The following is a 23,215-nucleotide window of genomic DNA, read 5'->3' as shown; positions in this document are numbered from 1 at the left end:
GGGTTTTGCCTCCAGAGAAAATACATACTCTCCCTAAGCACCATCTAACCCTCACAGCTGCCTCATGAGTTGGACTGAAATGGAGTTGGGCAACTGCAGAGTTAATTAGCTTTACTTCCTGTCTAGCTTCAAATGTAACTGTAAGAAATGTCTTAGTCCTTCCTCCCAATCCTCACCTTCCTGCATTGGTGGAGGGACTGAGCTTTTTATCTTTCACAGATTACCTGGGGCCAAGTGGGCATGCAGCTTCAGTTAACTCAGCTTAGTTCCAAATGCAGGTGCAGTGGAGTTGTGTCCAACTCTGCCCTGCTCAGCCCAATTAGCGGCATTTTAGAGGAGGAGAACTGTCAAGTCAAAATGTCCTGTGTGTGCTCTGTGTTGCAGACTCTTCCAGTTAGCAACTAGATTTTTCTAGGCAATAACAGTAATAAGGGTTTGGCTGCTTCTTTTCCTATAAATACCACTCCAATTTTAGCAGTAATTTCCATCTACCTGTTCATACATAGATTAAAAAGCTGGCCCAAGTAAGACAACAGCTGTTCTGGCCAGGGCTCTCCAGAGAAACAGAACAAATAAAATATATAAATACTTGCATTGTATGTATCAGCTTCCCCTTACTATAATGATGTACCTAGGACAATTAGCTTGTAAAGAGAAAAGATTTATTTTGGCTTAAGTTTCTGGCAGCTCTAGTCCAATATTAATCAGCCCTTTCTCTTTGGACCTGTACTGAGGGAGGTACATCATGGAAGGAGAGCATGGCAGAGAAAACTGCTCATCATATGAGCCAGGAAGCAAAAGCAAAAAGGGCAGGCTGGGTTCCCCAGTGCCCTCTGAGGGAACTCCTAGGAAACTCCCATGAAGTCCCTGCCCCTAAAGGTTTATAGCAGCGTCCAATAACATAACCCTGGGACCAAGCCTTCAGTGCATGGAGTTTTAGAGAATGTTTAGCACCCAAACTATTATAAACCTATGAGAGATTTACTATGGGAAATGTGTCACAGTTATGCAGGAAGACCAGGTCCCATGATATGCTGCCTCTGAGGTGGAGAGCCAGGAAAGCCAGGGTGGAATCCAGCTCATTAGCAAAAGTCTGCAGAGCAGGGGAAAAATGGATGATGTATCTCCCAGTCCAACAGCAAGGTGTGAGAACAGGGCTTCTGGCATCAGTCCTGGAGTCTGAAGGATCAAGAAGTAGGAGCTCGGACATCTGGGAGCAAGGGGATATGCATGTCTGCGCTGAAGCGGGGAGAGGATTTGCTATTCCTCTATCTCTTTGTCCTGTTGAAACCTGCAACAGATTGGGTGATACCCTCCCACGTTGGTTTGGGTGGATCTTTTTTACTGAGTGTACTGATTCCAATGCTAGTCTATTCTCGGAACACCCTTGAAAATGCCCAGACATATTTTTACCAGCCACCTAGCCATTCTAAATCCCAGTCAAGTTCACACATAAAACTAGCCCTCCCAGCAACTCTTTGTTCATCTATGAAGGGCTTAACCTTCTCTGGAAGGAATTTAAGTTAGATTTCTTTTTTTCCACACAATGTTCTTTGATGCATTAAAGAAAATTATGCTTTCCTGTATTCAGTGTCTTCTCCTTTTAATGGGAGCAAAGGTCTTTCACATTGCTATGATTTATATCTAGATGACCCTCCAAAGCCTCATGTACTCATAGGTGGGGCTTTGTGGGGCTGTGACTGGATCATGGGTGTATAGTACTCTATTAGTCCAGTGATGAGTTTATAGCTGGTGTGATGTTGGGAGGTGAAGCCTGGTGGAAGAGGTGGTCACTGTGGGTGGGCCTTAAGGGTAAATACTGTAACCCTCCTCCTCTCTCAATGGCTGCTGCCTCATGCCTCTCCTGCTATGGACTGTTTCTCCTCCACCAGGCCACCCTGCCTTGGAACAAGCTGGCTGTGGCCTGAAACCTCTACAAACTGTGAGCCAAAATAAACCTTTTCTCATTTAACTGTATGTGTCAGGTATTTCAACCCAGCAATGAGAAAGTAACTAAGACATACATAAACTCTTATCATTTGCCTGGAAAGTTTGCTTTATTCTTTCTCAATAGGTCTTGGTTCTCCTTTAACTTCCCAACGTGGTCAGCTTTCTGCAGCTCTCTATGGTCTGTAGCTCTTGTAGCTCATCCCCATTATTTCAGTGGCTGAATGGTGTATCATTACAGCAATACCAATATTTAAGTGAACATTTGTTGTTGATGGCCACTCCTGTTTCAAATAGACATGGAGTGAGCATGTTTGCACAAATGAGATGTATATTTATCTCATACCTTTGTTTCACTTGGTAAATTCTTAGGACTGGAATAATTGAATCAAGAGAAATATTAATTTTAACAGATATCACTAGATTATTTTTTAAATGCTTCTTCCATAATTTCATGGCTGCCACTTGCTCACCCACTGTCACTGTCCACATTGGGGAATCTCATTGTTTAAAATTTCTGCTAAATTTACAGGGATAAATTTCTTCCTCCATTTTTTTGTTTTTGTTGTTCTTTTATTGGTACATTTTCCTCCATTTCTTTTAATTTTTTTTTCTCCTCTCGTTTCAGCATTGTAAAACACAGCTTTATCTCGGAAGGTCATTTAGATATGCCCATACACTTTGATGCTCTGTCATTTCCCTATTCCCTACTCTCTTGAAAGTACTCTCGTTAAGTACTCTGGACTCTCTGAGTCCATTTATTTCCCTCTGGAAAGATGCTTCTTGACGTAAAGTACAAAATCATATTAACAATTTTATATGCAGGAAAATCACAGTGACTTGCCTGAAACAGACATTCAGCTATTAACTAAATAAATGAAATTAACACAGTAATATATCCCGTAGTTATTTGTCTAACAAATACTATGTGCTCCACATGTTCCATTAAACAATTGATCGACTTGTGAAAATGAATTGCAGTTTGCTCTGTGTCCTCTGTCAGGAGCTGTGGTCCCCATGTGCTCTGTGTGAACCCCATCACTGTCTCTCCACTCTGTCCTGCCTGGCCATCTGCAATTTGTTAGTGGTGGTGGAAGCATGACCCGTCATTTACTGGTGATTCATCTTCCAGTGCATCCCTTGCTCTGTCCGACTCATAATTGATTTTACTCACACCATGCTCCTGATATAAGTAGCCTTTCACATCTGAGTTTGATTAATCTAACTATTTAGGGTCTGGACCTAAGACGTGTTTTGTTCACCAAATCTAATTATAAAATAAAAAACACTCCTGTAGCAGTATGTATGTGTATGGATGGAACCTCAGTTTATTTATAGATTTGTCATCGAAAGTCAAGCCCTGCACACCTTGATTGGAAAACTCCACTCCCCAGCCGGGTGCAGCCACTGAGGCAGATGTTTTACCAAAAGTGCATCTGGAAGCTCAGGTGTTCACTGCTGTCATTTCCTCCTGTAGCAGCTTCTGCTGCCAGTGAGTCACAGCCCACTTATGTCCTCCAAGTTACTGAGTGTTGCAGAGGATAAATATCTCAGTGTATAATTTTAGCTGTGCAGAAGACATAACTTTTTTCTATCATTCAGATTAATCATTAATGAAAAGCTTTTACCCTTCTCAGACACAATATTTTAAAAAATTTTCTCCTCTCAGGACACCGATGAAGGGTTTAGACCTTGCAGAGAACTGGAGTCCAGGACAAGGTAGAGATGAGATAGAGTATGTTCCTGATGTTTCGTATTTATTAGTCCACCCATGGTTTTGAAAATTCCCTTCACTTTGTTAATGAGTGAGGAATTATTTATTGTCTGAATGGATATGAAAGGAAGAGGTAAAATAGAGGAAAACAGAAAATACAATTAAAACAATCTCTCCTAGATAGCTGGTAAGAAATTTCCTACTGAATTCTGTGAATTATTTGCTTTTCCACAAAGTTACTAATTTTGGATATAATAAGTAAGATATATCATGGAAATGTGTCACAGATCAGGATATCTTTCTTTATGTGTACAGCATTAAAAATATGTGGGGAGTATTATTTTATTCAGTGAAATGTAATGGGCTAGAGCAACAGCAAGCAGATACCAACCAGTTGCAATAGTGTAAGTGTTAAGCAGAATAATTTTAATTAATGTTTGAACTGGAAACATTCAGAAAGTCTTCAGGAAGGAAATGGACAGATGTACACTGTGTTGGCTGTCTTATATTTAAATACAAAAATTCTGCATTCATGTGAAGTGTGTATTGTATGCCGACCATGAATTAGGTCTGGGGAGTGGAGAGAGGAATACAAAATATGTAAGTGCACTTCTTACGTTGTGAGACTAATACACACCTCCGAAGATATTATCTGTCAAATAATTTGGGAAAAGGTGATGTAGACAAGTGAAGCAGAGTTTTTCATGATAGAATATCTTAGAATTTTGGACACAAAAGTAGGCAATCTGCATCTCCAGGAAGCACAGACGATATTCTGTGTTTGCCAAGGTTGTTAGCTCACAGGGCTTCCCCTCCAATCCCATTTCCTCCCCAAAGAGTATTGTTTAGGAAACACTAAACCAAAAGCACTAATAAGTTAAAATGTTTAGGACTGGGGATTTAGCTCAGTGGTTTCTCTGCTTGCTGTGCAAGTGCAAGAACCCAAGTTCAATCCCCGGTACCCACCCCACCCCCCAAAAAAAACATGTCTGGTCTATCGGACAATCAGAGCTATGAGCACCCTAAATTTAGAATTGTTTAAAAAGTCATTAAAAAGTAAACTTTCCTGCATTTCTGCTTCTCTTTTGGCTATAAGAAGAGGAAGTATCCTTAATAGAGTGTAGCAGTGCCGCCGTTGCTCTTGTGTAAGGTAGGTGCTGTTTTCTTTCTGAAATATAGTTCAGGCTCAGAGCAGAGAAACATCCAGAAGGTGGTCAGGAAATACAGGCAGCCAGACTCTGGCTCTTCAGAGCTGTGTACGTCAGACACTTCGCCACACGGCTGCCCACTGAAGGTTCTGGAGTCCTCTAACAAAAACCCTTTTCTCCTCTCACTTTGCCTAGGAATAGTAGGAGGGAAAGTGATGAAGCTGTGAAGAATCAAGCAAGCAAGCAATCAAACCAGCCCAAGCCACCACAGGCAGACGGTGTTGGTGTGTTTGTGTGTTTCAACATTGCCAAGTCCTTGGTAGGGTCTGGGAGGAGGTAGTATAGAAGGGGACTAACTTAAAAATGGGCACTTGGTCATGAAAAACAGTCACTATCCAAGAAATCTCTGACAGAATTATCTTTGGGAAACTGGAGAGGAGGCTCTGATTAAGCTGCTGGCCTCCTTGGCCACAGCAGAGACTCTGAGGTGCAGGACACAGGAGGCAGCAGGGAATTCTGCTGACTTCATGTCTATGGCAAATACTTATTTTTATAAGGCCAGATTATTGTAACATTTCTCTGGGGATAGAGTGAGATATGGGAGCTAAGTTTACAAATTGCAAATCGGAAAACAAGGAAAAACAGAGTAGGTGTTCTAGAAGAGCCCTGCCCCTGAGTTCACATGCAGATCTACAAATGCTTCAGATGGGTAGGCTGTTTAGACCTTTTCCCCTATAAAATCCAGCTTTGCCATGCCTGTTTGCATGGGGCTTACCTGGATGAATGTGAACCAATTCAGGTGGGAAAGAAGTAAAATATTCTGAGAATAACTTTTTTATATTATGATTAAAATATTTCAGCAAATGCACAAAAAGAAAAAAAGGTGTTAGTAGGTGTAAAACATGGGCCTATCTCTAGACACCAGGCATGACATTCTCATTCCCTCTCCCTTTGACGAAGAAAGACAGGAAAGAGGACAGTAACTTTCCCTGCTCACTTCTAGCAAGGAAATGAGGGCTTATTTCTAACTCCTCTCACACTTACAATGGATGTGGTGACCTGGCTTATGTAATAACTCTGATCCAAACTGCCACTCCTAGACTTTATCTCCGACACAAATCCAGCCCAGTGAAACAAAAGCTGTAAACAGCCAAGGAGAGAAATTAATTCCAGGTAACAGCTAGACAGGATTGAGCACCAGCTTATTGCTCTTATGTTATCACTGTCATTTCTCCCCTGAAGTTTACTTTACTGTATTGCTGGCTGGGGATTCGTAATTATTATTGCATCTATTCAAGGATCCAAATTTTCCCGTTGTGCTGTTAGAGCAAGGATTTGCAGTCATTCATTTCAAATAGTATACTAATGTTGTATTCCTGAAACAAATAAGAATACTTGAATTACAGCCTCATAATTCTACATTTTGTATTGCATTGGCTGTATTTTCTAAAATTTTCTTTAGATATTTTTGCATCTTTCTATACAAGATATACTTGTGTGCAATTTTCTTCTCTTGTAATGTTCTTGTTGGGTATTTGTGTCAAGACTGTGTAGCTCCATGACATGAGTTGGTACAGCATTCCTTTTACTGTTTTCTGGAAAATCTGGTGTGATTCTCTAGATATTTGAAAGAATTCAGAGATGAAGGAAGCTATGTAGACCTAAAATTTTCTTAATGAGAACATTTTAGATGATGAATTAAGGTTCTTTAATCAAATTGGAATATGTAGCTATCAAATTTCTTATTAGCATATTTGATGGGTTTTACTTTTAAGGAATGTGTGCATTTTCTTAAATTTTCAAATGTGTAAATACGGTTCTGTGACAGTCTCTTTATTTTCTTGTTCATGTCTATAACATCCATGACAATGTTTTCTTTCAAATTTCTGTATGGATGATTTGTTGAATAGCTTCAGTGGTACAATCACACCTGTTTCAAAGTACCAATTTTGATTTTGTTGATTTTTGTCCTATTTGTTTGTGTTACATTGATTTTTTTTACTTTATTTTCATTCATTTCCTTTCTTTCCATTTTCTATTGACTTAACCTATGTTTTAAATGTTTCACAATTTTATTTGAAGAGATCTTTTACCTCCTTATTTATTATTCTTGAAGCTATTGTGACCATTGTTTTCTTGATTTACTTCTCCATGGGTTTGTTATTGGTGTGTAGAAAAGCTACTGATATCTGTAGGTTGATTTTGTATTGTAACTTTGCTGAATTTTTTTATTATTCCTAAGAGTGTTTGGTGAGTCTTTAAGTACAGGCTGGGGCTTGTGAGTTCAGAATCACATCATCTGCAAACAGATGATTTGAGTTCATTTCCCTCTACTTGTATCTATTTGTCTATTTGCTCTGTCTAAAATTTCAAGTAGTGTATTGAATAAGAGTACTGTTAGTGGATACTCACATTTGGTCAGTAGTTTAACTGATATTTGTTTGTTGCTTTTTCTTTCCAGATGACCCAGCAATTGATGAGAGTGGGTATTCCTTTATGTTGAGTAATGCTTGTTTTTTGAAATTGTTTCATGTTCAGAATATATATATATATATATATATATATATGTATGTATATGTATGTATACACACACAAAATTGGCACATATTTTTGGTGAATTTTTCTCTTTACCAATACATAGTGACCTTTGCTTCTTTGGACTAATTTTTGTTGAAGCTTGCTTTGTTTAAAATGCATGTAGCTATTCCTGCTTGGCTTTTTTACTTGATGTCCTTAGAATATTGTTCCTAATCTTTTACTCTTAGTCTTTTTATGTATTTGGTGAAAAGGTATGTTTCAGTTATCAAACGGTTGGGGCTTGTTTTTAATCCAGGCTTCTGGTCTGTGACTTTTACTTGGAGAATTATGACTTTTTACATTTACAGCCATAATTGAAAGGTAGTTACTAATTTTTATCATCTGTTGTTTTTCTAATATTTGTTTGTTTCCTAGTTCTCATTTGTTTACCCATTGTTTTAGTGAGATTTATTTTATTCTAGTTTTTCTGTCATGGTGTTTATCTTTCTCTTCTGTGTGTAAGATTCCTTTCACTATCTTTTGCAGTGCTGGCTCAGTGCTCATGAACTCTTTTAATTTGCTTCTTTGAGGTTAGTTAGAATGTGCATTAACTTTTTATTTAATCTTATAACCTTCTTTTTAACAAAGGGACCACACTCTATATTGAAGCTCAAATAATCAGGAATGGTGGTGGGTGTACAGCGTCTCCTCTGGAATTATCACTGCTTTTGTACCTATCCTCAAATATTACCCTCCCCTGCTAGAGTCTTCCTAGCAGTGGGCACAAAAGACCTCTCCCAAGCTGATAGGTGGTTCTACAAACTGAGAAACTCTCTGAAATCTGTTCAGTGAAATAAATGCACATTACCCAAATCTTGAGAAACATGTAGACATCCAAATATGGTACTCATTGAGAACCTCGATAGGCATGACCAGAAAAAAAGTTCCTATATCTTGTTATAGTTCAAAGGTCAAGAGTATAGACCAGGAGAGAGTATTGAAAGCTGTAGGAGAGAAATGTCAAGTCACTTATAAAGGCAGGCTCATCAGAATAACTGAGAATTCTCATCAGAACCTCTAAAGGCCAGGCGGGCACAGGGTGATGTATTTCAAGCTCTAAAAGAATGGTCTTGCTCCTTGTTTCTTCAGTCCTTATGTGGGGTGACCAGAAGCTGAGACAGAGCAGGCAGATGGTCCTTCTTCAATAGCTGTCTTCAAAGTCAGGGACGGTATGAAATCTCCCCTAGGTCTTAGCTAAAACTTCTGTGAACCACAGGTATTATAACAGTGGCTTCAAGGATGAGCCCTGGGTGGGTGTGAGTTCCCAAGAGAAAAGCTGAGAAGTCACGTGATGACAGGCCACAGTGCAAGGTGGGGTGCAGCCGAGCTTTGGCGTACACTTATATCAGGAAGTCAGAGCTGTCCAAGCCTGGGAAGGAGGTCCGCGGCAGACACAAATAGCTTGACGCAGGCCTTTTGCCAATGCAGGGAAAACAAGGCTGCAGAGTGGTCCTGGAAGTGCCTGTCACCCAGGTCCGGGTCTCCTGGTATCAGCTGAAGCTCTGCAGGAAAATCAGTGCCAGAAACAAGAGTGGAGAAATTTGAGTTAGCGTTGCAATGTGTCACCGAACTTTTAGAGAAATGACAGGCCTCAGGTGGAAGTGACAGATATAAATGAGAAGTTCCCAGCCTGGCGTTAGGAGTCACATGAGGACTCCCACCCTCGGATTCCCTCTGCTGCGGGATGGTGCCAGCACTCTGGATCTGCTGTGACAGGACAGTGACTCGAGGCTGACGACACATTTCACCCATGCAGCAAAGGAAGAAGGAAATGCTTAGGCTCGGGCTCTGAGTGCTGCAGTTTGGAAAATCAGCCAGAAAACCAGAAGCAAAGGTCTTCCATGAGAGAAAAGATTACCCCTCAGTTCTTATAATCACTGATGCTAACTGAGGAGAAATGAGAGGGCAGAAGCATTGCAAGGTACAAGACAAGCATGGCCAGTGACGTGCATCAGTGATGTGCATCAGAGTCGCTAACCGGCCTGTGGGGCTGGTGGAGCAGGTGTGTCTCACCCTGGTGTGGATCCTGAAGATCAGGTGGCTCCCTGCCTCAGTTTCCCCTGCTTGGGACTTTGGGTGTAGACCAGTGGTTTGTTCCTGATGCTGGTAGCTGGGCAAATAAAGGCAAGCTTGAGGTCATTGGAACTTACCATCTGTGAGCTTAGGCTACAACTATAAAACACCACAGGCAAAGAACCTTCTAAGTAACAGAAACACATTTCTCACAGCTTCGAAAGCTGGAAGTCCAAAACCTGAATGCCGCCTGACTGGGTTCTGAAGAGGGCTCTCTCTGGTTGCAAATGGCAGAAATCTCAGTTGGGTTCATGTGGAGTAGAGAGGAAGCAGGAGAGGCCTCTGGGGACTATTATGACCCATTCCTGAGAGTTACTTCTTAACTTCTGAGCAGCTACCTAAGGCTCTGTCTAACTTCTTGGGCTCTCAGCTGCTACTTTAAGGTAGCTGAGTGTCTCAGCTGCAGAATTAAATTGTTAGCATTTGGATGGGGAAAAAGTCAAGCCAAATGCCAATGTCAATTTTCTGAATTTTGCTTTTAAAATATTTTGAAGCAAAAGGTGGCACAGACCTATAATAGTAGCTCCTTGGGAGGCTGAAGCTGGAGGTTCTCAATTTTGAGGCCAGCCTGGGAAATTTAGCAACATCCTGTCTGAAAATAAAATTTAAAACAGTCTTGGGATTTAGCTCAGTGGTAAGCAGTTGCCTAGCATGTCTGAGGCCCTGGGTCCAATTCCCAGAGCTGAAAAAAAAAATTGGGACCTATTCAACTTGAGGATTTTTCCCAGAACATTCTGCTGTATTTTTGCAGAGATCCAAACTTTCCTCTTCTACTTTTTGGGTATACATTTCCTGTCTGCTACCCTTGAGATTTTTAAGACTTGTCTAATATTTTTCCCATTTAGCCATTTTTATGTACATTTAAAACTTGTACTATTAAGTCAGTTGTTTCAATTTATGATTCTTTGAATGTTTTACATTTATGTGCTGGAAAATCATAGGCTTTTTTGTTTCATTCTGTTCCAGTCAGAACATAAATTTATCATATTAAAATAGAAAGTTCATCAAAAATTCTCCTCACCATCCAAGATATTCCAAATCACACTTACAGAAGCTCAGAATTAAATTCTGAACACCATCTGAGGTCTCACTCTTTGATTTGTTCAGTTCCTCCCTTGCTTTTGTCAGAATAGTTTTCAATGTCATGTTGCTTACAAGGTCTATTTTCCATAATTGTACTTCACCCAGTTATTCAGAAGCTAAAGTTCCTTAGCACTCTGTTCACTAAATGCTAGGATTAAAGATTTCCAACCAATTTGGAATAAAATTGAACCAATTCTTGGAGAATGCATTTAGAAAATAATTTAATAATGCCATTACAGTTTTGATTTAGACACCACATTTGCTATTTTGATGGGTTATTTCATGACTGATTTTTTTTTTAGTTCTTCCAGATTAATAGGAAAGATTAGAGTACAGTTCATTCACTATGTGGCCGTTTCTTGTGTATTTTCAGTATCTGTCCAAATATTAATAAGATTTCTTTCTTCTTCCTTCTTGCAATCAATTTTTATGGACTAGATTACATTCTATTTTTGTGTGTTATCCCCTTGCAGGAAGTGGAGAGAGGGGATGGGCTAGAGGAGTTTTTTCGGTTTCCAGCAGGCTGGCTTGTGGGTTCCCTCATCTGTTGTTTTGCTGAGGGTTTCAAAATATGAGCCTTCACTTGGCTCTAGGAAGCCATTGCTTGGTTGTTCTAAGTCATCTCCTCTCCTCCCCTCCCTTTTCCTTTCCTTTCCTTACCTTTCCTTTCCTTTCCTTACCTTTCCTTTCCTTTCCTTACCTTTCCTTTCCTTTCCTTTCCCTTCCCTTCCCTTCCCTTCCTTTCCTTTTCCTCCCTCTTTCCTTTCCCTCCTCTCTCCTCCCACCTCTCTCTTCCCTCATCTCCTTCTCACTTCGCCTCTTCTCCTCCTCTCTGTCTCAGAGACAGAATCCAAGCCTCACACATACTAAGCATGCACTTTGCCAGTAAGCTACCCCACCATCACCCATCCTAAATGAAGTCCTGATCAGCATCATAGCTAATTTTATGTGCCAACTTAACTGCTATATGAGAAGTCGAGACAGCGGGTAGAGCATTATTTCTGGATCTTTCTTCAAGGATGCTTCCAGAGAGATTGGATTTGAGTCAGCACCCTGAGCACGGCAGATTGGGCTCACCTATGTGGGCCAGCATCCTCTAACCTACCCAGGCTCGCCTAGAAAGAAAGGCAGAGGACGAGGACGGGCGAATTCTGTTTCTTGTCTCTCTGCCTCTCTCTTCTTGAACAGCGAAGTCCATATTGTCTTCTCTCAGACTGCAGAGGTCCAGGTTCTGACCTTTGCACTTGGGAAATTACACCATCAGATCCTTGGTTCTCAGGGCTTGGGAATCAGACTGAATTACACTGTCTTTCCAGATTTTCCAGCCTGCAGATTACATAGCCTGAGATTCCAAGATATCCCTAATCAGTGAGCCAATTTCCATAAAACATCCCTCCTGTCTCCATACAGGAGTGATCCACATATACAGTGGATGTTCACATAAACACATTGTCATGAATCCCCCTCAAGATATCCCTCTCCCTTTGAACACCAGTATCTCACCCTTCTTGCCACTTTCTGAAGCAGGTCTGGAAGTCCTCTTTTGTTAGTGTCTTTAGGAGGTGTGATAACAAATATAGGGATGGAAAGGTAGCTCCTAAAAACACAACACTGTGTCCTCATCCACCTTATCCACTTTATTCACCAGATCTGGCACTATGTGACTTCCGGCCCTTCCCAGAAGTCAAAATGACCACAGAAAGAAAACGTTTAGGCTGATTTAAGGCATCTGGCCAGCCAGGGCAGTGCAAGTGAAGACTGTCTTCGCCTTCACGTATCTGGGGGTCTTTGGACATCATCTGTCACCTCAGCTTGTAGAATGTGCCACCGCTTTTGCTTTCAGTATCCTGCTTTATTCCTTTAATTTTTCAGAAAGAATAGTTCAGAAATTTTCAAAATTAGGCTGCCAAAATGATCCCATGCCTGGAATCACTGGAGAATTTTATTTATTTATTTTTTGCAGAACAGTTCCCATGGCCCTGCGTGTGGGCTACTCATGAGAACTGGAGCAGGTTTCCACAGGACCTTCCCCTGAGGGGAGCCTGAGGACTGGGTAACACACAAAGGAGGCCCACTCTGAGTTCTTGGCACTGTGCTTGCTCTCTCAGGGAGGCATGGCCACCTAGAGCTGTGGAGTGCACTTCCTTTCCTTCTTTTACTTGGCCCAGACCCACTTTGCAGAGCCTGTTTCTTTTCTTAACTTTAATGAAGCTTTGCTATCATTAAAACAACAACAACAACAACAACAAAATTTAGTGCTATTACTATAACATGCCTCCATTTCCAGCTGGGTGTGGTGGTGCATGCTTGTACTTCAGCACTCTGGGAGGCTGAGGCAGGAGAACCATAAGTTCAAGACCAGTCTGGGAAGTTTAACAATTTAGCAAGACACTGTCTCAAAATAAAAAATAAAAAAGGGTTGAGGATGTAGCTCAGTGTGAAGGCCCTGGTTCAATCTCCACTACTGGAAAACAAAGCAAATCACTCCATTTCTGTCTATGTACTTATTTATCTGTATGTGTGTGATTAGACCCTTTTTAATAGCAAAACACTCACTGGTATATTTTAGGCAAGGACAATGATAACATTCATCTTGGGGAATTCGCCTCTGTACATGGCATGTCCCACCTCTTTTTCTCCATCTCCTTCCCTTAGGCCTCTCCCCTCCCCAGGTACAAAAGCTTTGTTTCCATTTTTTCTTTCTATTTTCACTTTTTTCCCCCACTGCTTTTCCACCTCACTTCCCAAAGTTAATCACAATGCAGATTTTATTGGATTTTTTTTCAAATTGTTCACCAACATAACCCTACACAAGCATATACTAGTTGCTGTGGTCTGGAGCGCATCCCCCAAGAACACTTGAAGTATTTGAAGTCCTAACCCTCGATGTGATAGAATCTGGAGATCGGGCCTTTCAGAAATCATTAGGCTTAGATGCCATCCTGAAGCTGGGACCCTTGTGTTGGAGTTAGTGCCCTTGTTGGAAGAGACCCTAGAGATTCTACTCCTTCTTCTTCTCCACAGGAAGCCACAGTGCAGATACAGCTCTCTGCCAGCCAGGAGGAAAGCTCTCACTGGGAATCAGCCCCACCTTGATCTTGGACTATGAGACAGAAACTCCTGTTGTCTTAGCCACTTTCTCTGTTGCTGGGACAACATATTTAACACCAACAAATTAAGGGAGGTGAGAGTGCTTTTGACCCAGGTTTCAGCCGATAGTCAGTGGGCTGTAAGGGAGGACAGCACAGCAGAGGGGCCTGGCAGAGGAGAGCCGCTCACCGAATGGTGGATAGGAAGCAGGGGGAGAAGGAGGGAGCCGGGACGGGGAATGTACCTTTCGAGCTCTCTCCCACAGTGTTCTCCTCTTCTGACCTGATCCCACCTCCTACCAGAAGTCAGTGCCAGGATCCAGTCACCTTCCAGAAGCCCCACCTATGAGCACATGCAGCTCTCAGGGGCATCTAGATATAAACCCTAACACCCACTGAGCCACCGCGTCTGTGGCATTTTGGGTTGGCAGCCAAGCTAACTAATACATTAGTGTGCTTGTGTACTTACTTTGATCAGACACCTACCTGACTTTTCCCCACAAATGTATGGATATTTAGAGATTACTTAAAGCCATGAAAATTTTAATCAAAGTTAACTTGCAACACAGTTGCATCAACTGCTGAATGCTGAGTTTACTAAGAAGGACTTCACTTCACACATAGCCTCCAGTACTGAGTCCAGCTGAAATGTGGGACACCAATGTTCTCAATATTCAGATGTAGCCTGAACATAATTGTTGGAACTCAAATGGTAAAACTGTGTGCAATATAAAGTGATCTGTTGTAAGTTTTTGTTCAATCTGTGCCAATCCGTCAGCTATGATGTCTCTAACACCTGGAAGCTATTTCTAGATCATTTGAATTCTGGAAGACTTTTTTTCACGTATGCTTTTTCACAATATTTTTTTAAAGTTTAAAGTTTTTTAGAACCTACTCCTAGGATATTCTCTATTGAGATCCTCCTAGGCTTTGGTCTCAAGGATACTTGCAACTTGAGCAATTTCAACAGCATTATATGCTTCAACATCACAAGATACAAAATAGGACTGGTGAAGTTGTGAATGTTGAGAATCTCAGCTCATCCCGTTAACTTTACTTTCATGCTTTTGATTTCCATGTAACGTTGGATCGTTAATTTCTGGCTAAACAGTCAAGAAACATTAGAAAACTGAAGAAATAGCAAGGCTTTTTCACGGAGAGATACTTCCTGGAACATCTTCTCAATAAGAGAAAAATCAACCAACAGCTGAGGAATACGCTTTGACTCAGCTGGTGGGATGAAAATGCTGGCAGCAAATAACGTGTTTTATAGCTGTGGGTTAAAGATATTACACAGTCAGCAAGGCTGAAGTCCCTGCCACTCTGTGTTCTCCAGCTGCTGTCGTTGTCCCTTATCAACTGTAAGAGTGGAGCGAATGAAGTCAGTATTTTCTGGTTGTCTAAACCCCAGGCAGGGGAACTGACTGCAGATTGAGTTTATTTTCGGTGCTTCACGGGGAGCTTTCTGTCCCTCACCACGGCTTTCTAACTAGATCTCTCCATTTCATTTTGTTATGCTAGCTGAAAATAGACCCTGGCAACCGGAAAGCTTGTAAAGTGAATGACAAATATGGAATTTAAAAATTTCAGATAAAAACTCAAGATTGTCAATTTTTTCTCCTCTTTCACTCACTAACTGCCTAAGTCACTGCTATATAAAACTTCTCCTTTTAAGCAGTTCTGGAAAGCAGTACATGAAGATGAAGAAGGGAAGAGATTTAATTACCATATGATTCCACTTACTTGAGGAACCTAGCGTCATCAAGCTCCTGGAGACAGAAAGCAGCGCACGGGCTTCCGGGCCGGGGGAAGTGGCCTTGGAGCCCTACTGTTTGATGCACGCAGAGTTTCACTTTGCTTGATGAACAGAGTTCTGGAAATGGATGACAGCTACACAAACACACGTCTCCACTGGATACCTCCGAACTGTAATCTTGGAGACGGTTGTATGGCATTTACCACATTCCGAATCAGTGAGAAGTATGTTTGTTGCACAGCGCTGTTCCTTCCTGTCTACTGCCTCCACTTCCAGTCTGCTCATGTCTACAGTACAGATGCCTACTGTGAACACTTGGGTGAATTTCGTCTTTACAGTTCCTGTGTACATGCAAGAGATGGTCTTGTAGCATTGTGTAAACAGAATTTGAATCAAATAATATTGACAGAGGTTGATTTTTACACCCTAAAGAATATTGTTAAAATCTTTCCATATGAATTTTCTTGACTCTCCTTATATATTTAATAGTCATACTCTGTAGTAAAGATCACTATTGTATAGTTGTTCTATATTAAAGGTAAGTTGGTTTTCCCTACTTTTATATGAATTAAGTATAATGTTTTTCACCTCTTTATAAGGACTGTTTTCATCACCTGTAAAAGTATTTCTTAAAGATTTAGTCCTAAAGGTGGAACTCTGAGCCCAAAACACTCATGTTTTAAATTTTGAAAAATATTGTCAAATACCCTTTCAAGGATCTATGCCAAATTAAAATTCCGTGCCTGGATCACCAAGGTCCTAACCACGTGTTTAGTCCCGAGCAGGGCCACTCCTGTGGGTCTTGTTCTGTTTCCTGGTGTCCACCACAGTGGTTCTGCCTTCCTGCCATGCCCAGAGCAGGCTGCTGCTCCCAGCTCCTCTCAGCTCACGTCCAAGGGTCACGTCAAGATGCCGCTCCTGTATCCTACGAGAAGGTCTCCTCCACGCAGCTTTGCCTTTTGCCCCCCAATTTGGTTCAGCTTGTAGTTCCTTTTCTCCCTCAGGAGACCCAGCTTCTCTCCAGTTAGATTATGCCGATCTGCCCCCACTATGGAGGTGGGCGTCAGTGGGGGAGAAGCTGGGCATGGATTCTGGGGAGAGCAAGTCGGGTCTTACAAAGCCAGGGCCTCTGTCCTGACTGCAAGCAGGGAGCAGCACTGGCCTTGGACAGTTGGCCTCCGGTAGGTTCTTCAGTCTCGGAGGGTCAGAAGAATCAGGAAGTCAGGATGTGAAGGATCTGCATGGGGTCAGATCTGGCCCTTCCCATCTCACTGCTGATCTGTGCTGTGGGGCTGCCAGGGCCAGGCTTGGACAACCAGCTGTTTCTCCGCCCTTGAATCTCAGAGAGTAGAAACCTCAGTGTGCTGCTTTGGAAGGGCTGTGTCTTCCACAGTGAAGGTTTGGATTCATTCCCCTCCCTCTCGGAGTTCCTTCAGGGCACTGAACATCTGCCAACAGCCCTGGTCCTCATAGCCAGCACTCTGCCGGTGTCTCTCAGGTGGCAGAGCGATTCATTGGTGAACGTGTCTCCACAACTGCCCCTTCACCTACACCACCGATACATTTCAAAATTGCACTGCCATAGTGCACAACACCCACCCCCAGTGCTGGGCTTTCATTGCGGGCCAGCTGGTAAGAAGTGCTGTCCGGCTTTGAATCCATTCCTAGGATACTTTTGGTAGCACTTAAGCTGAGACCCTGGAAATAGACTCAAAGGCAGAAGCTTGCACACAGAAGGTTTATCAGGGCAGACACTGAAGCAAACGCAAGGGAAGAAGGAAGCAAAAGGCAGAGGCAGAAGCTGAACCGTGGTTCGGGTGGAAGCTGTCTCACAGGATGCCATCGGACCCTTTACCTTGGGCAGTCCTGCAGAACTGCCCCATCAAGCCGGGGGGCTGCACCCTTGTTCCTTTGCACCAGCTGCTTGTTCGATGATGAGTTGTTGGAGGAGGAGGTTCCTTTTGGCTGAGGACAATTCCCAGGGAAGAAGTTGGTGCTGTGCTGAAATAAGCCAATAGTCGAAGGTGGCCAGGGAGTCAAAGCCTGCATCATGAAGAGGACATAGACTGCAGACACTGCAAAGGCGGAGGGTGGCTGACAGTGTTCTGAGCTAATTTTGAGGGATTCTGGAATGATTTTCTAGTGTCTTTTCTCACCAATATGCCAGACTGTGGGATCAGCAAACTAACCTCTCTCACTTTACCGCCTAAGTCAGCTTTCTAAGATGCAAACTCTGATTGCTGTTCCCGTGGATTATTTCAGTGCTGTTCTCTTGTGTACAGACTTCAGGAATGATGGAACAGGTGTATTTCTGTTTGGGCCACCTGGCACCTATTCCCTTCTCCCCACAGTTTTGCTTTGCGGGGGGACCAGGCTCCTTCAGCTTATATGCTGTGGGTACAGAACAATGATTAGACTTGGTGACATAAGAACAATTCACTCCTCTCTCCAGAGTAAGGCTCGGAGATGGGCATTAAATCATATGGGAGTCAAGACAACTGTGGGGCTCTGGCCAGGCTACTGCGAATCTCCAGCTGCTGCTCCCATGTTGCATCACTCTGAGAACAGATCGGAGGCAGCAGAGCGCAGAGCCAGGGGTCAGATGGAAGAGAGGGCTGCTGCCTGATCTAACCCATCCTGAAGCCACTGCTCTGCCTTGGTATTTTAGTTATATGAGCCAAAAAATCCTCATGGATACACAATTTTAGAATGAGAATAGGATTTTGAATTGAGAAGAATGATATCGCAAAATATGAGCTTTACTTCCTGGTTCATAGAGTTAGTTGAGCCAAAGTCTCAAGCTGGCAGTACCCTAAATTGGAATTTGGGCATTGTTACTTAGAGGCAGAATGGGAAGCTAAGCGCACCTTGGGAATATTGAGACTTGGGCCATACGCTTGGCAAGACCAGCCTTGACAAATTTTTTTTTTAGCAAAAACTAAGGAAATTCCAGTGAACAGTAAGGAAAGCCTGCCAAGCCACAGTTGAGACTAGCTTGCCCAGCAATAGAGAGCACTCCATGTCTAGCCTGTAACTGAGAGGAAGTAGGATGTGTACTGGTCAGCAGCTTCACGTGGTTAGAAAAGCCAGAGCCCCAGTCTTAATCTAAATCTGGAGAAAATACATGCAACAAAGATCAACCTTTAGCTGTGTCTTGGGACCCGAGGAAGCCGGTCCTCAGTGCTGGCTGGTGTTGCCTCTGCTGGAGAAGAAGCCCTTTACCCTCATTGTTGAGATGCTTTTGAAACAGTCACGGGGCCCAGTGCAAGACCTCTGCCTTCTCTTCTCACGCCATCGACTCACAGTGCCTGAGCCACAGGTGTCACTGGAGCGCAGATCAGAGAGGGTGCTTAGGAGTGAGGCATGAACACCCGCAGCCCAGGGGAATTCAGACAAGTGAGCAAGACTCCGGACTTCCACTGGTGTCCAGTGGAAATGACCGAGCCTCCTCTTGGCGGCAGTGCATTCACTTGCTACTATTTAGTGGTTACTCTAGATATTTAAATATATGTACATTGTCTTTACCATTCTCATTTTAGCTCTGGAATCTGATTCAATTTTGTGGTTTCTCTCTTGCAATTCTTACATTCTTACCTATTTTCTTTAGGATGACTGTATCACAATTACTCTTCTTGTTGCTGAGTCAAAATACCTGACACCCGAAGCTAAAGGAGGAAAGGCTTATTTAGCTCACAGTTTGTAGAAAGTTCAGTCCATAGTCAGCCAAGGCAGGGTGGCCTGCAGAGGGCCTCGCAGTGGAGAAACAGCTCATGGCACATGGCAGACGGGGCAGGAAGCAGCAGCCGGCCTTCTTTCTGTCCCTTTACATTCCATTCAGGCTATGAGCCTAGTGGCTGGTGCCACCCACACCCGAGGCAGGGCTTCTGCCTGCAGTAAATCTAGGGAACCACACCTAGAAATATGCTAAGCCAATTAGTGGACCGATGCAGTATCACACATCTTTAATCCCAGCATCACACAACCATGGTCTTGGCACCACCCAGAGCCCCAGCTATGAGTGCATAAGGCTTTGGAGGAACATCTAGATACAAGCCATCACCAACCATATTAATTGAAAATCATTTTAAATTCCATGCCGAACTGCACCAATTTCTAGATGTCCTGCAGATACATTTCTGTTGTTTGATTTTTCTCTGGAAATCTATCATGCTGTCTTCTGAGATGCTTGAGCATTTTTATTACGCTTCAGATATTAGTATGCCCCCATGTACAAATAATTTGAGCATCTAGGTGGTGTTGTGTTTCTCATTGGAGGTTCAGCTTTGCACTAGGTGGCCAGTTAGGGTAGGAAAGAGGACCTCAGGGAGAGAGTGAGGTTTCAGACCTTAAGTTGACTTGCTTTGTTTCTCCTTCTTTGACTTTGACTTCTGAGGTTTCCTCCTGAATGCCCAAGGGGTTCACCAGTCTCTGCTCTCTTCACTGCCCTTCCCTCAGCCCCTCAGCTTAGCTGGGAGACAGCTCTGTGTCGCCCATGATTTGACAGATTCCTGCAGAGCAGTGTGCAGTGTTGGACTCCTAGTGTTTTCATGGCTCCTCACCAGCTTCTTGGGCGGAAAGCAGCCTCTCCTCCAACACAGGAAATGGAATACCTCTGTGCTCACTTCCACAGCTTGGTACTGGGTGTGTTTGGGCGAGGTCGGCATTTTTGTCCTCAGTGGCCACATCTGCCCCAACGATCCCAGAACTGAAGCCTAAGTAACTGTTCTTTCTTTCTTCTCAGTATTGACTTTCTTTTCCTTGTCACAGCACCCTGACTTATCTGGGGGTCTCCCCTCAGCCCAGCTGGTTCCTGCAATGCTAAGGTCACTCCTGAGGTTTCTGAACCCACTGCTGCTTCATGCTCAGCTCTAAGCACGTTCTGCCCTCTCCTGCATACTGACCGGGTCGAGGATGAGCAAAACAGGAGCAAGAAATCTCAATTTGGGGGGCATAGGTTTAACCTTGGATCTCCACATACCTCTATGTGAACCCTAAGAATGAGACCCAATCAGTAGAAACCAGAGTGCAGAGGATTCCAGAGGCCAGGACTTTTACCTTGGGCTGAGCTGAATGTAGATGAATATGAAGCCAGTTGTGTTCTTGGAAGTTTGGTAATAAAAGCCAATATATTCCTTTCTCTTGAATCAAATTAATTTTGAGTAGATTTTCCCTGACTTGTAAATAAAATAGGCCTAATTGATAAATGCTGTCTTATTTGTAGAGGACAAAAAGCAGCCTATGTACCTGCATATTTTCAGGGATTTGGGTGAGAAGCAGGGTATGTGGATGCATTAGAGGAAAAGTTATGGGAGCCTACTGAATTATGTTTTTGAACATGCCAACTTTCATTCAATAAGTATTGACATTCGTGTCACTCTGTTAGGTATAAAAAAAGACATACTGCCCAAGAGGCGCCTACAGCAAAGGTAAACAAGGGAGGAAAAGGCATTTGGATAAACAAACACAGATAATGCTCAGGAACACCTGCCGAGACAGGAGGGTTTACTGCGGGTCTTGTTAATCTGATGTGAATGACCCATAATGGGATTTCAGAAGTCTGTGAACCCCACACGATTACAGCAAAATGCTGAGTGATGAACACATAAACCTATTTCCGGGAGACTGCAGAGTTACATCAGAAAAGCAAAGAGGTCCTTTACTTGGAGAGGGGTAAGAATGACTGCTGCACGCAGTATTGCACAAACACCAAAGAGGAAACCATCAATGACAAAATTGCAACTGCATTCAAAATGTGTTAAGGGCATGATTACATTGCTATTCCTAGAAAAGCACATAATAGCCACTTGGTATACGTTTTTTTAAAAGAACTACTAAATCACTAACTCTCCATCTGCAATAATCCAGGAAGGTAGGAGGGAAAATAATGAGCCACGTAAGACTTAATGATGGAAGACAGTGACATGCTTGCTTTTTCATGAGGGTGAGTCTACATCACCTTACGTTGTATTTTCCTTAACTGTTTTCAGACTGTAAGTACCATGTGGCCAAAGAAGCACATTTACATTGCTGATCTTGAGCTAAGCAGACAGCAATATTTACCTTACACTTACTAGTTGTGTACTAAGCAACACTGCACAATGAGTGGATTAATGAACACACACTCCACAGCAGGTTGAAATTCTAACCTTTTATGTTTAGATGCTTGTGAGAGATATGTGTATCAGTAGAAGCTAATGATTTACAATATGCATATTAAATCCTTGAATGCATGAGAGTTTTTCCATTGTTATACCTACACATTTTATCAAAGAAAAAAGATTTATGATTTCATGAACTTAAATCATGTAATTTATCATGTGATTTTTGTCCATCAGTTTTAAGTCTTCTTCCATCATTTTATCTCCTCTTTGGTTTTTAAGTTTATTATTTTTATGTTTAATGCCTTTGTCGCACACTAAAATCTTATAAATAGTGCATCTTTTTTCTTTAGTTTCTATGTTTTACTACTGTTCACCCTTTCTTGGGCCAGATACACACTGAATTAATTATTACATCATAAAAACGTATTTAGGTACTTTGTTCAGTTATCATCATCTACGTTGGTTAACTTCCAATTGCAGTGATAAAATTACCTGAAAAATAAGCAACTTAGAGGAGGAAAGACTTCTTGTGGGTCACAGTTTCAGAGGGTTTAGTCCTTGGTCACTGAGCTCCATTGCTTTTAGCCTGCGCTGAGCCGGAGCATCGAGGTGGAGAGGGCACTATAGAGCAAATCTGAGAACTTCCTGGTTGGTGGGAAACAGAGACAGAGAGAGAGAGAGAAAGCAAGAGACAGACAGACAGAGACACACAGAGAGACAGAGACGGAGATAGACAGAGAGAGAGAGAGAGACAAACAGAAACTGAGAGACAGAAAGGGAGACAGCATGAAAGACAGGACTGTGACTGCTCTCTTCAGGAGCCCTGGTCCTGCCGTGAGTTGCATCCAGGCCCATGCAGGGTGGAAGCACTGTTCCCACGGCAACTGCAGCTGACATTCAGGGTGGCTCCGTTTCACGATCTAGTGAGGGTTCTAGACAAACTCTAACTTGTCAGGTTCTGCCAGAAAAACCTTTTTCATTTGAAACTGTATTAAACAGCCCGAATTTATGCTCAGGTATAAGCAGACCCAAATAACACATGCATGAAGTGTATCCATTTGGGTGAATAGAACTTTATCCTAATAAGGCTTTTATAAGATTGATTCTTATGGAATTTAAAGATGAAACTAAATAACCACAAGCCCATTCATAGCATTCCATCTATTAACTTAGATACACTTATTGAAAGTAACACATAAAGCCATAGAGTTATCTTTAAATGCCCTTTCTATTTGCTCAAATGTCCGGAAGTGATGTCATTTTTTGGTACATGTCTGCAGTCTATAGCGATCACATGCATCGTGGGAGGTGTATACGTACACACAGCACATCTTAAACCTTTTTTTTGTCTCCTCCCCCAACAACCCTTCTTCCCCTCCCCGTTTATGAAATCTCCAGGAGAGACGCTGCTCTCGCTCTGCCCCGTAAATCTCACATGGGAACCAGCGCTGGCCCCGTGACACCCCCTGACCCTTGTCCCGGGCGTCGCTGCTCTGCAGCATCTCAGGAATCGCTGGGTCCTTCTCCGATGCTGCTGCGGGAAAGTTCTGAGCCAAACCAGAGAAACCATTGGACAATGGCGGGACTGTCCTTTTCTCTCTTTATGTTAAAAAGTCCCTGAGAATGTATATTTTTAATCACTGCCACACAAATGCTTTCTATATTATCCTTTACCATGATCTGTAGAATTCTTATTCAAACTTTAAAATTTTTGAGGTGTGGTTGAA

Source organism: Heterocephalus glaber, unplaced genomic scaffold, assembly GCF_053883595.1.
Source record: "Heterocephalus glaber isolate CG9 unplaced genomic scaffold, H.glaber_assembly_v1.0 deba00001579, whole genome shotgun sequence".
In the NCBI taxonomy this organism is placed as follows: domain Eukaryota; kingdom Metazoa; phylum Chordata; class Mammalia; order Rodentia; family Bathyergidae; genus Heterocephalus; species Heterocephalus glaber.
The sequence above is the reverse complement of the archived record's forward strand: the minus strand, read 5'-3'. Positions refer to the sequence as shown.